This window comes from Sebastes fasciatus, chromosome 20 (assembly GCF_043250625.1).
Source record: "Sebastes fasciatus isolate fSebFas1 chromosome 20, fSebFas1.pri, whole genome shotgun sequence".
Taxonomy (NCBI): Eukaryota; Metazoa; Chordata; class Actinopteri; order Perciformes; family Sebastidae; genus Sebastes; species Sebastes fasciatus.
Genome location: NC_133814.1, coordinates 10,350,902 through 10,363,617, shown reverse-complemented (window position 1 = coordinate 10,363,617; position 12,716 = coordinate 10,350,902). Strand labels below are relative to the sequence as shown.

The 12,716-nt window shown below is 41.9% G+C and overlaps 1 protein-coding gene across 1 annotated transcript in view; it reads right to left on the bottom strand.

Moving 5' to 3' along the window:
- Positions 1–12,716, bottom strand: part of uqcrc2b (ubiquinol-cytochrome c reductase core protein 2b) — a 124,581-nt gene that overhangs the window by 31,562 nt on the left and 80,303 nt on the right. The gene's annotated exons all lie outside the window — the stretch shown is intronic.

The following is a 12,716-nucleotide window of genomic DNA, read 5'->3' as shown; positions in this document are numbered from 1 at the left end:
AATATCTAGTGAATGCACAGGGGACGTTTGTGCAGAAATAACTGCTGCAGTTCCTCCAGACCAACAGAGGTTTCCCGTGTCTTGTGAAGTGACGGAGCTCTTCAGAGAATTACGTTACCCTCTCGTTACCGACCGGGTGCCGGTGTCTCCCTGCTCTCTCCGGCTGCGGGCGGAGAGAGCAGGGAGACACGCTGCAGAGCCCCGCTGCTTCAGCCTGCACTGAGGCAGGAAAAGCCAACACTAGGATCAGATCTAAATCATGTTCATGGAAAGACCTTCGTCTAGTCAGCTAACATTACTGCCAAGCAGCTGAAATATAGAGTGATATTGTGCTTTTAGCTGACGTGTGTCGCCTCACTGTTTTGAGCGATGCTCGTTCAGGTATATTTAGAGCGAGCAAGCGCGAGCCCGACGCTGACTTTCGTTGATTTCACGGCCACGGGTGTCGCTGTTAAGAAGCATTTCTGAAAGTTACAAATAGTCCCTTTAACATTTAATATGTACATACATAAATACACACATACACATCACCTCCCAATCCCACACAGGTCCAACCTTCTTCCCACCCCTAGAAATGTAGTGGAGTAGAAGCATAGAGCAGAAAATAGAAATACGCAAGTAAAGTACAAGCACCTCACACTTTTATTTTGTTCTCAAGTTGAAGGATTTTCTCTCTATTGATTCTTCAAAAATCAGTAGCAGAAAGTAAACTCACTCCATTACAATTGTGCAACCTTGAGGTAATTGTAGCCTATCTTCTTTTTTATACTTTCCCCCCCCACTACGTTTCATAGGTAAATAATAGCTTTTATTTTATTTTTTTTGTTGCACATAAAGTTTTACTTTTGATACTTTACGTATAGCCTATTTTGCTCATAATACTTTAGTACTTTTACATGGGTAGATTTTTGATGGATATTTCTGCCATTGCTGTAAATGGTTGCTTCTTCCTTTTTCATGTAGTAGTCTAATGCAAAAACAATCACTGCAATTCTTCATGTGAACACGAGAGGGCAGCATTTTACAATTTTACAGTTTTACTGTCCAGACTACAATTTATGATACTGTCCAAATCTTTATTGACAAAAATATAAAATGTAAACACCTAACAGACACACACACATACACCTACATGCTGTATCTTTCCTCACAGTTTGTCTTATTCCTAAAGACTCATGCATCATCCCTGTAATGGTTTTATTTCTCCATCAATTAACCACTGACTCCATGGCAACCACTCAGTGTAGCACACACACACACACACACACACACACACACACACACACACACATTCGTAACCTTGACTCTGGATTATGTTATTGGGGGATTTTTCCAGCCAACAACACATTAATAGGATAAACGTCAGCATTAAGTGGGGGCTAAAAGCAGAGGAGAGAGATTAATGAAGGATAAACAGGCCTGTCGCCGGCACATCAGGGAGGCTGTAAAACACAGCGGAGTCACACTGGGGGACCTCAGGATGTCAAACTGAGAGAAGACATTAACAGGGAAATCTGCTCTGAGGCGGTATTCACGCATCGCCAGAAAAAAAAAACATATTTTAGAAATCAGTAAGAATTTAGTTTAATGGACACTAGGCTTTTCAAAAAGGTTGGTCATATTACACTGCATGCATCCAAATTAGCAGCAAATCCATCTACTGTGTTTGCCCAACACTGCTGGTTAGTATCACATTTTGCCTAGTTCGTCCTTTCGGCGCAATATTATTATTTCCCAGGCTGTTCTACTGACATATAACTCATTTAGCAGGTCTATTCATGCATGCACCTAACTGCAGTTTGTCCACTTTGGAGCTCTTACAGTGATTGAGCTCTCTTGCTAGACCACTTTCATAGCTAAAAATACTGCTTCAACTGCCTTTTGAAATAAAATAACCCAAATATGCAGCATTTTTGTGTTATTAGAGGTACAGTGTGTAGGATTTGGCGGCATCTAGTGGTGTGTTTGCAAATTGCAACCAACTAAATATCCCTCCACTCACTCCTCCCTTTCCAAGACTGCAGTAATGTGAGCACAAGTGCAAAATTGTCCCTACTTTAGGAGCAACGGAAGTCAGACGGCGGCTGGCGGTACCACTGTTTTGCACTCTTCGGCTCACGTTACTGCAGTGTCAGAGAACTACGGTGGCCTTCAGGTAACATAAAATTGCGAAAGGCTCTCTCTAGAGCCAGTGTTTGATTTGTCCGTTCTGGGCTACTGTAGAAACATGACAGAGCAACATTGCGGTCTCCGTGAAGAGGACCCGCTCCCTATGTAGATATGAAATAATAATAATAATAATAGCTTGGATTTATATAGCGCCTTTCATGAAACCCAAGGACGCTTAACAAAGACATAAATAAACACAACAAATGTAACAGTAGCTAGAGGCCATAGGCCTTGGTGAAGAGGTGGGTTTTGAGGAGTCTTTTGAAGGTGTCCAGAGATGGTGCGTTGCGGAGCTCTATGGGGAGAGAGTTCCAAAGTGTGGGGGCTGTCACACTGAAGGCTCTGTCCCCAAAAGTTCGCATTCTTGTGTGAGGGATGGAGAGCTGACCCGTGCCTGAGGATCTAAGGTTCCGGGGCTGTGTGTATGGGTGGAGGAGGTCAGATAAATACTGAGGAGCCAGGGCATTGAGGGATTTGTAGGTGAGGAGGAGGATCTTGTAGGTGATGCGGGACTTGACCGGGAGCCAGTGGAGGTGGATGAGGGTGGGGGTGATGTGCTGCCAGGGCTTGGTGCGGGTGAGAACCCTGGCAGCCGAGTTTTGCACATACTGGAGCCTGTCCAGGGCTTTGCTGGGAACCCCGGACAGAACTCCATTGCAATAGTCCAAACGGGAGGTGACGAAAGCGTGGATGAGGGTTTCTGCCACAGAGTCAGAGAGTGATTGCCGGAGACGTGAGATGTTTTTGAGGTGGAAGAAGGCGGATTTGGTGATGGACCTGATATGAGATTGGAATGATAGTGTTGGGTCCAGGATGACACCCAGGTTGCGGACTTCCGAGGATGGGGAGAAGGAACAGCCATCAACGTCCAGGTGGAGATCTCCAACCTTCCGGAGCAGGGCCTTCGGAGCCACAACCATGAGCTCGGTTTTGTTGCTGTTGAGTTTTAGGAAGTTTGATGACATCCAGATTTTTATTGCATGTAGGCAGTTTACAAGTGACTGTGGGGGTAGCTGGGTGGATGGTTTGGTGCTGAGATATAGTTGTGTGTCGTCAGCATATGAATGAAAGCTGAGACCGTGGTGGCGGATGATCTGACCAAGGGGGAGCATGTAGATGGTGAAGAGGAGGGGTCCCAGCACATAGCCTTGAGGTACGCCATGGTTGACTGGGGCCGGGGTGGAACTGGAGTCTCTGATGGTGACAAACTGTTTTCTGTTTGTGAGGTAGGACTGAAACCAGGAGAGAGCTGAACCGGTGAGGCCAAGGTAGTCAGATAGGCGGGTGAGGAGGATGGTGTGGGAGACTGTGTCGAAGGCAGCTGAGAGGTCCAGGAGGACGAGGATGCTGATGTGACCAGAATCTGCAGCGATGAGGAGGTCATTTGTGATTTTGATGAGGGTGGTCTCTGTGCTGTGGTGTGGTCTGAAGCCAGATTGAAACGTTTCGTAGAGCTCATGGTTGGCCATATGTTGATGGAGTTGGGCGGCCACTGCTCTTTCCAGAATTTTGCTCAGGAAAGGGAGGTTGGAGATCGGTCGGTAGTTGTTGCTGTCATCCCGGTCCAGACCTGGCTTTTTGAGGATGGGAGTGACTGATGCCATCTTGAGGCTGTCGGGTACAAGACCAGATGCCAAGGAGGAGTTGATGATGTTCACCATAATGGGGCACAGGGCAGGTAGGCACGCCTTGACCAAGGCTGTGGGCATGGGGTCCAGAGAACAGGTGGAGGCTTTGGCCTTAGTGACCAACTTTGCGACCTGAGGAGCACATACAGGGGAGAAGAAGGAGAGAGAGCACTGAGGCAGGCGAACATCCAAGGGAGCCACGCCCAGTGGCTGAGGTGTGTGTGGAGGGAGGTGGGCAGGCACCAGGAGCTGCTGATGGATGGACTCGACTTTGTCCTGGAAAAAGTCGATTCAACGATTCGACACAACGATTCTTTCAGGTAATTATACACTAACGAAATCATAGTTATGAGTATTATATTCCATTTCTGCTAAATAGATGACCCAAAATGTAACTGTCTTCCAACAAAACATAATACAAATATGCAACACTTTTGTGTTAATAAATTACTTCAGATTTAAAGGAATAATTCAACATTTTGAGAAATACGCTAATTTGCTGTCTTACAGAGAGTCAGATGAGAAGATCAAAGCCACCCTCACATCTGTACAGTAAATATGTAACTGGAGCTAGTTGGCCAGAACTACCAGAACTACCATTAAAGAGAACTTTGCTAGTGAGGCTATTATTGTGCACTGTCACGCTCAGCTCTCCTCCTGCTTCCCTGCCGACCCTCATGCACCTCCCATCACACCGCAGGTCGGAGAGTCATTTTATCGGATCATTACGTTCAACCATTAGCTCTCTAAATAATCACCAAGATTTAATGACCCCTGTCACGGTGCTCTCATTTGCATAGGAGTCAGATTGACTGTCTGCAGGCAATCAACACTTTAAATGCCAGAATGTGCTCCGTAATGGCAGCGCTCGCTCAACAGAGTCCACGGGACGTCTGCTATCACACAATGTGGAGAAAGTCAACATTTCTAATGGAGTGAAAGCTGAAGGATGAGAAGTTATTCCCTGGATTTCATCATTTCAGCTGAATTGAGCACATAAAAAGCAGATGGCTGAACCAGAGGCTTTGGCATTTTGTGCTGCTGCTATCGCTAGTTTCCACATGATCAATGTAAGAAAGTGCAGTAATAAGATCCTATAGATAACTAAGCGTTGCTGTGAATCATCCAGCAGCTCGAACCGTGACATCTGATTGGATTTTCAGAGGATTTATCAGTGGAGGCGAGTCTGATTAGAGCGCTGCGAAACTGATAATTGAGTTTCATAATGCCGCTTTTTTTAAAATGTCACAGCTGCATCAAAGAATAACATTTTGTCATCCATGAAGGCCTTTCTATCAAACTCACGACACATTATACACTCATAAATGCACAAAAACACCCTTTACTCTTGTGCTAAATCTACATGCACAGCCGCACAATACAATAAATTCCTGAAAATGCCTCCAACAATTGACTGCATGTTGAGCTGTGACAGAAGGGTGTGCAGTTTGCTTCAGATTGGTTTCAGGCAGCCATGTGCAGCTTGTTTATTAACCACTGGCAGCAGATGTTGAAGCTCTCTAAAAATAAACTTTTGTCCTCACTCTGTATGAGCGGTGACATGCAGCATACGCAGAGCTTTAGTCATCAGGAGAAAGAGGACTTCTTCTGTGTGATTACTCGTGTCCAGTCCCATCTATTCTCAAAGCTATTCTTTTTTTCTGATGACAATCAGCCATGAGTCATTTCTGCAATCAGATTCGATCAGATCTATTAGAGCTGTGAGGTGAATCACATGCCCCTGTGATGGGAAGTTTCCAGCCTAATGGCAGCACTTTGCTCCCAGTTGGAAAGATGTCCCACGCGTTTCCTTTGTCCTCGCTCTCATTTTCTGTGTGCGTGTGTTTCTCTTTCTCCATTTTCTCTTCCGTTCGTCACCTCCTGCTTCACTCTCTCAACCGCTGTGAGAAAGGAAGTGTGTCACGTTACTTGTGTGTTTGCATTAGCAGGGAATGTGTGTAGGGGCTGTTGCAGATGGTTTTCACAGGATTCAGGAATTCCTCAGAAGCCTGACATCCTAAAACATACAAATGAACTCTTGAGACCCAGCTTTGAGTATTTATTCGTACAACAATAAACTTTATCAAAAGAACCCTGAAGTTACTGGTAATCTCTGGTGATAAATCAAGTGTAGCTGACTCAGCCTAAATGCTCAACACAGCTCAGATAAATGCAGCATGTTATCTTATTGCCTTTAAGTTCTCTATGTATTTCACCACGTGCCAAGCAGACATATTGGAGGGCTGAGTACACGATGAATAATCAGCGTGTCTCAATCAAAATAAATCAGACTCTAATTCTACCTCATTATAACAGTATGGGTCATGAAGTAGGTTACTTGCTTACAACGTTGCTGCCGAACAACTGCAGCCAAGAGATGCTCTGGATGAATCCGCCGCCACACAGCACAGGGTCATTTCCTTGATGAGTGTGACAAAAGTTCAGGGCACGAAAATTTGGATGAGCCTGTTCGGAGGGCAGGGAAAAAAAAGCCACACTGAACTGAAGAGGTACTGTGCAGAAACTGTCCACGCTGATATGAGACAGGCTGGAAAAAAGCCCATGAGAGGAGTGGATTTGTGAGAGGCTTTGGGTGTTTGTCTGGCAGAGAGTATGGACCTGCTGTATGTGTCTCTTTGTGGACTAAATGGCTGTTTTTGTTCTTTGAGATTCCAGTTTTGACGAATTGTTGTAATTTAGGCCCACTCACCCTCAAGGTGTGTGATCTCCCACATTTCCTACCAAACCTCCAGAGAGCAGAACGTGTTGCATGCTCTTGCTGTTGGCTATAATCTTAAATGGGATAGTAACAGCGATGTTTTTCCCAGTGAAGATAAAGTGAGACTACTCTTAGGCTACTCAGAAAGTAAAGTCTTTAACAATATTGTCTATTCCCATTAGCCTCCAGCTGTACTTTGAGTCTAGTGCTACACATTTTAGTAGCATGTTAACACGCTAAGATGGTGAACATCAGTCTACACCTGCTAAACATCAGCATGTTAGGCACTGTCATTTTGGCATGTGAGCATGCTGACGTTAGCATTCAGCTGCAGCAAAGTGAGTCTTCACATACGCATAAAGTACATGACTTTTGGCTGCATTGCATTCTGGTCTATGGAGGCTACTGAGAGAGGAGAATTAGAGCACAAACTACAAAATCTCACCATGACATAATCTTGCCTACATTTGTTGACTTGCGGGGGAATAATAAACTTATCAAACCAAATAACAAAATAGTTCAAAATACATCATATTTCAGAGGGCCTGCAATTATTATAATTATTATAATTTTTTCCCCAATATTCCTCACGCAGCCTTGCCAACACATGCACAAAAAATACATCAAAATGTGCAGGATGATCGGAAATGGTGTGCTATGATTTTTTTCAGAGATACGCTTAGCCGTTTTCACGAAAATCGCAAAAAACTGCCAAAAATGTCCCCATAGAGGAAAATGGGAAATCAACGTGAAGAGAGCTTCCCACTGTATGTTAACAGGAAACTAGGGATTTACCTAGTTTTTTCAAAATAAAAGTCCCAAAAGGTAACTGTCTCTTAACAGGGAACTCAGGACGAGACTGTTTTTTCAAAATAAAAGTCCCATAGAGTAACTCTATCCTAACAGGAAGCCCAGGATGTTGGATATGTACCAAGCACCAGACACACTGTCAACATTTCTTGCTTAATTTTCTAGTTGTCTGTTTTTGTTAAACAATATAAACCGTGATAAGTCACGGTAAACTGATGCAGATTTCTGTGCAGGAATGTAAAAATGTGTAAAATCATAAATTCCCCAAATGTGTGCTTGCTTTTTCTTAACAAAGTCATATCAGCCAGCTGACATAGCCCAACCCTGTACTTCTCACATGCGTGAGTGCATAATGTATATGTGCCCAGCTGTAATCATGCTGCAGCACATGACCATAGTCATCCATATGACTGCATGACCACTCATTAGGGCTCGAGGTCAGTCCATCCACTCCCTGGCTCTGCACATGAGATGTTTTAATGTGGCTGACATATTCTGCCTTGTAGGAACCCGCTTCCAGAGAAATGTGGAGTGCATCCATCCAACATTTTTTTTTCTTCTATTTTCTGGGGAAAAAATAAAAATAGCAACATTTTAGAGCGGCCAAAAATGATGACAGACTAAAGCCAAGTTTATGGGTCAATAATTAATCAAAGAGGCTGAGCCAAGCAGAGGCTGACTCTTGCATCTTCTGTTCTATTATATTTGCTGGAATATGGTTCATTTGGGAGACAAATACTTAATTTCCAAATGCTCCTAATCCCACTAAAAACACTGTGTGCATTGTGAACAGCAGATGAATTAGCTCCAGTGCTTCATTGATTAGAGGGAACTAATTGAATTGTAGCATCGAGAGTGCTCTTGCTGGGCTCCACCCTTGTTGGTTCCACTGAAACTGGAAGTGGAGCCTCTTCCTGTGCTGGTCCGGACATCTGCACTTAACATAGGATTATTCCCAAAACTGACTGCCTCCACTTTCCTCAGACAAAACTCTCCTTTACTTCTTGTGAGCATTTCAGGGAGATACACCAGCAGAATAAAAAGAGAGATGGTGATGAAGACGTCAACATCAAGTTTCTCTGTAAAGATGGAACTCTGTTTGGTTCCTGTCTGCCTTCAGGGGGTGCGGGGAGGAATTTATGGGATCATGCCGCAAATTAATTGTAACTACCAACGTTGTGGAGCCAGTATGTTGTTTATGCCTGCAGCTTTTGAGGGAAAAAAACATGTGAGACCATTAATTATCTATTTTGGGAAAGAGAGGACAGCTGGTTTTACAGTACACTGTCATCCATTTGGAATTGAACATTTAAGCATTTTTGAGGAAATGAAGGGAAGTAAAGTCATCTTTATGTTCCTGAAGAGAGAGTAGCTTTTGTATCAGTAACATGTGATCAGATCATAAAAGTGATGCTCTGTTGTTGAGACTGAACTAATCAATACTTGAAGGCTATTAAACCGTGCCAAGTCTTTGAGCTTTTGCCATTTGATAATTTGACCATTACAGGCTGATGAATTAAACATAGTACTGTAGTATGCTGTACATACCAGTATATAAAAAGTATATACATATTATATGCAGTAATCTGCCTTACTTCAAGGTACTGTCAGTACAAAACAGCCCTTGAAACGTCATGAACAAATTTGCATTGATTGGAAACGTGTGCAAATTTAGTACTTTGGTCATTCCAGTAATGCTGAGGTCATTCCTGGTGTATGAAACAATGGATTCATACATCAGTTATGTCAGCGTGCACGGCTCTACTGCCAGCAGGTGGACTTTTAAAGCAGCAGCGCTGCACTGAGATTTGTACCACAGAAGGGAAAGTAAAGGTGGGAGTGATGTACCAGTTTCAATACTTGTTGCGTAACTGTTCACAGTACAACATCTTTAAACATTCACTGTATAATTTCACAGCAATGGTCAAAAAACACGTACATGTTAAAATTGGCTACTTGCACTGACGATGATTGACTAAATGAGTCAAAAGATGTAATTCAAACCAAAAAAAGAATACTGTGCTGTAAAAAGGGAAAAAAAAAACAGAGCAGCTGATTAGACTGTTATCAGGGTATTGCCTGATAACAGCTATAAGCCCCATAGGTGTGGGTCAATAGGGGCCTCCTACACCTACTAGTAGGTTTTATCATCTATTCACACGGTAGATCACCGAAAGAAGGTATAAAAGAACACAACAGTCTAAGTGTTTGTTTTTTACCTAAACCTAAAGAAGCCTTTTTGTTTGTGTTCAAGACGTGACGTTTCATTCAGTTTTGCAACATGTCAGAACGTGTTACTTTTAAGATTCACTTTTACAATGTAGTAGGCGTAGTAGGCCCCTAATGATGAATGTAGCTACTGATATCGCCTATTTAATGGCCTGATAACAGTGGAATCGGTTGTGTACAACTTGCCAAACAGAAATCATAACTTCTCAATTGGATAAACATTTGTTAGCAAAACATAGAAACAGTTCACTACATTAGCAGCCTCCTGCTCCTCCTTTATGGAGCCCTTTTAAAGGCCAGAAAGAGCCAGAGCAGAGCCAGACTTCTAGATGGATTAATTTGCAAATTTGCACCAATAAAGTACAATATCAACTAAAGAAGGTCCAGTGTTATCAACTAATGTTACCTAATGTCAAAATATAGTTTAAACATATTTATTATTTTAGAATATATTGTGCTTTTATGTGTTTCTAAATGAAGTTTGTTCAACGAGTAGTCAGTGGAGTAAAAAGTACAATATATCCGTCTGGATTGTAGAGGAGTGGAAGTATCATATAGCATTACAATGGAAAGTACAGGTAAGTCAAAATTACACTTAGTTACATTCCACCACTGGTAGTGAAGTGACAGATCAGATTTCATAACATAGTAAGGGTGGAGGAGGGCAGGCCGATCACATCACTTCCTGTTCTGTAACTTTCTTCCATTGTCCGCCTGTAGCGCTGCACAATGAGTCCCTTCCTGAACTTTGGACCACATGCTGGGTCCAGCCTTCACATTTGTCCCTGCAGTACATCACTGCCGGGATCTTCCCTGGAAAAGCCTCAGTGAGGTATGAGCTCACATGGGCAGGGACCGACAGGAAGTATACAAGCTGTTTTTTTTCTTTTCTTTGGCCACTCAAAGGTGTCCTCATGCTTGCATCACTAATAAGGAAAGTGGGGCGGAGGTATGAGGTCAGACTGAAGAGAAGCACTGTTGACGTAGAGTTTTAGAGACGTTTTTAGGAAAACTCTGAAGCAGTTCATCAAATGTTTGGATTTGAATGTACAGCTAAATCTGATCTGCAATAAAAACCAAAGACATGTTTCCTGCAGCTTATCAGTTTACCTTCACATCATTAATGAAGGAGTTTGAACTTAAGCAGCCTGTCCTCTGACCTTAAAGAGTAACTTAACACTGACTGGAAGTGTTTTGTAGAGAGTCTGTAAGTTGCAGATTGATCTACTTCTTGGCTTTGCCTCGCTGAATGTTCTGAACAACTCAGAGAGTGAAATGTGTGCTCAGAAGTAGTCTAACTAACATACTGACTCTTGACTGTGTCCACAGTCTGTATAGGCCACTTTTATCATGTCCACACTATTCAGCTGCTGTACCCTCACTGGTTTAATAGACAAATATGAGATTTAAAGAGGCACTATTGTGTGCAAAGATTCAGAGTCATCCAGTCTAAATAAAAATGTAGAAAACAGTGTAACAATGGCACATGTATATTTATTATTGTTTTTAGTGTTTTTAAAATGATTGAATGCTAAGTTGAGACTGAAAGTTCATTCTTGACCTTGGAAACAATAGCTTTGATCATATCACATCTTCCTCAGCTGATGGAGTTGCCCAGTTGTCACTAAATTGTAGATGTTCAAGTTTCCGTGGACCTTTTCTCCTTGTTGGCTGAGGAAGACTGTGTGATAGGATAGAAAGCTCCAGAACAGCTGCTAATGGACTTTGGGGTGCATTGTTTTGTACAATACTTATAGCCTGTCGGGTGAAATATTTGATCTTAATTAATCCACGACATCAGATGGAATAATCCAAATACAGTGCATCATTTTAAACATCTAATGAAGACGTTAAGAGACTGGCTCTTCTCAGTGTACCTTCTGCCATCAATTATAATAACATTTTAGTCAGATCCCAACACAACATAGTAGGACAGAGTCAGTTAGGGCCGGCCACCTGGTCAGACACGCTGTAAATCAACACCCAGTTATCTGAATCAAACTGAAAATGGACAGGGTAATAATTAACACAGCTTTATGTTCAACTTCCAAATAAGTTGATTAGATAAAACGGTAAAACTTGGCATGTATTTATGACATGTTTACTTACAACATGCCCTATTGGACTCTGATGTATGTGGTTTCAGCAATCAAATGTTAAATGATGGAGAAAACTATGTAAGTATGACTGCTAAAAATTTTACATCCCTTTAGTTCTTTTATATTTGTCCCGTCGATAAATATATAGCTATAGCTGCCTTCAGCAGTGGTAGAAAGTAACTAAATACATTTATTCAAACACTGTATTTAAGTACAATTTTAAATTTTGATGTACTTGTGCTTTACTTAAATATTTCCATTTTAATACATTATACGTCTACTCTGCTACATTACATACACATACAGGAAAACAATGTACTTTTTACTCTTTTAATAATCAGATAATGTAGTATGATACCGTAGCGTTACAATGACATGACACAACTGCCTGAGCACTTTTACTTTTGATAGCTGATACTTTAAAGGAACAGTGTGTAACATTAAGGGGGATGTATTGACATAAATTGAATATAATATCATAAGTATGTTTTCTTTAGTGTATAATCACCTGACAATAAGAATCGTTGTGTTTTCGTGACCTTGGAATGAGCCGTTTATATCTGCATACGGAGCCGGCTGCCATGTTTCTACAGTAGCCCAGAATAGACAAATCAAACACTGGGGTTGCGTCCGAAATTCCATACTAACATGCTATTTAGTACGCTAAAATAGTATGTGCGATATTATACTATGTTCAAAATCTTAGTATGGAACCAATAGTACGCAAATTGACTACTATTGCCTGGGAAATATTACAGTTTGCAATGCTGGACACTCGACGGCATAAATATCTTATGGTAGTGACGACAACGTTCATAACAGACGTTTGTGGACAATTCAGTAATATCATTAACGCTTCAATTTAACTGTAATTATAAGATTTTGCTTTGCTTGGCGTAATATATCTTTTAAATTAATTCAGACTTTGATTCTCACAAATTGTCGTTTTGGTCAAATGAGGTTGGCATGGGTTACCATGGTTACACATCTCCGAGGATCTCAGGAAGTGACGACATAAATTACTACTCAGTGCGTCCGAAGAGATACATACTACTGTTTATA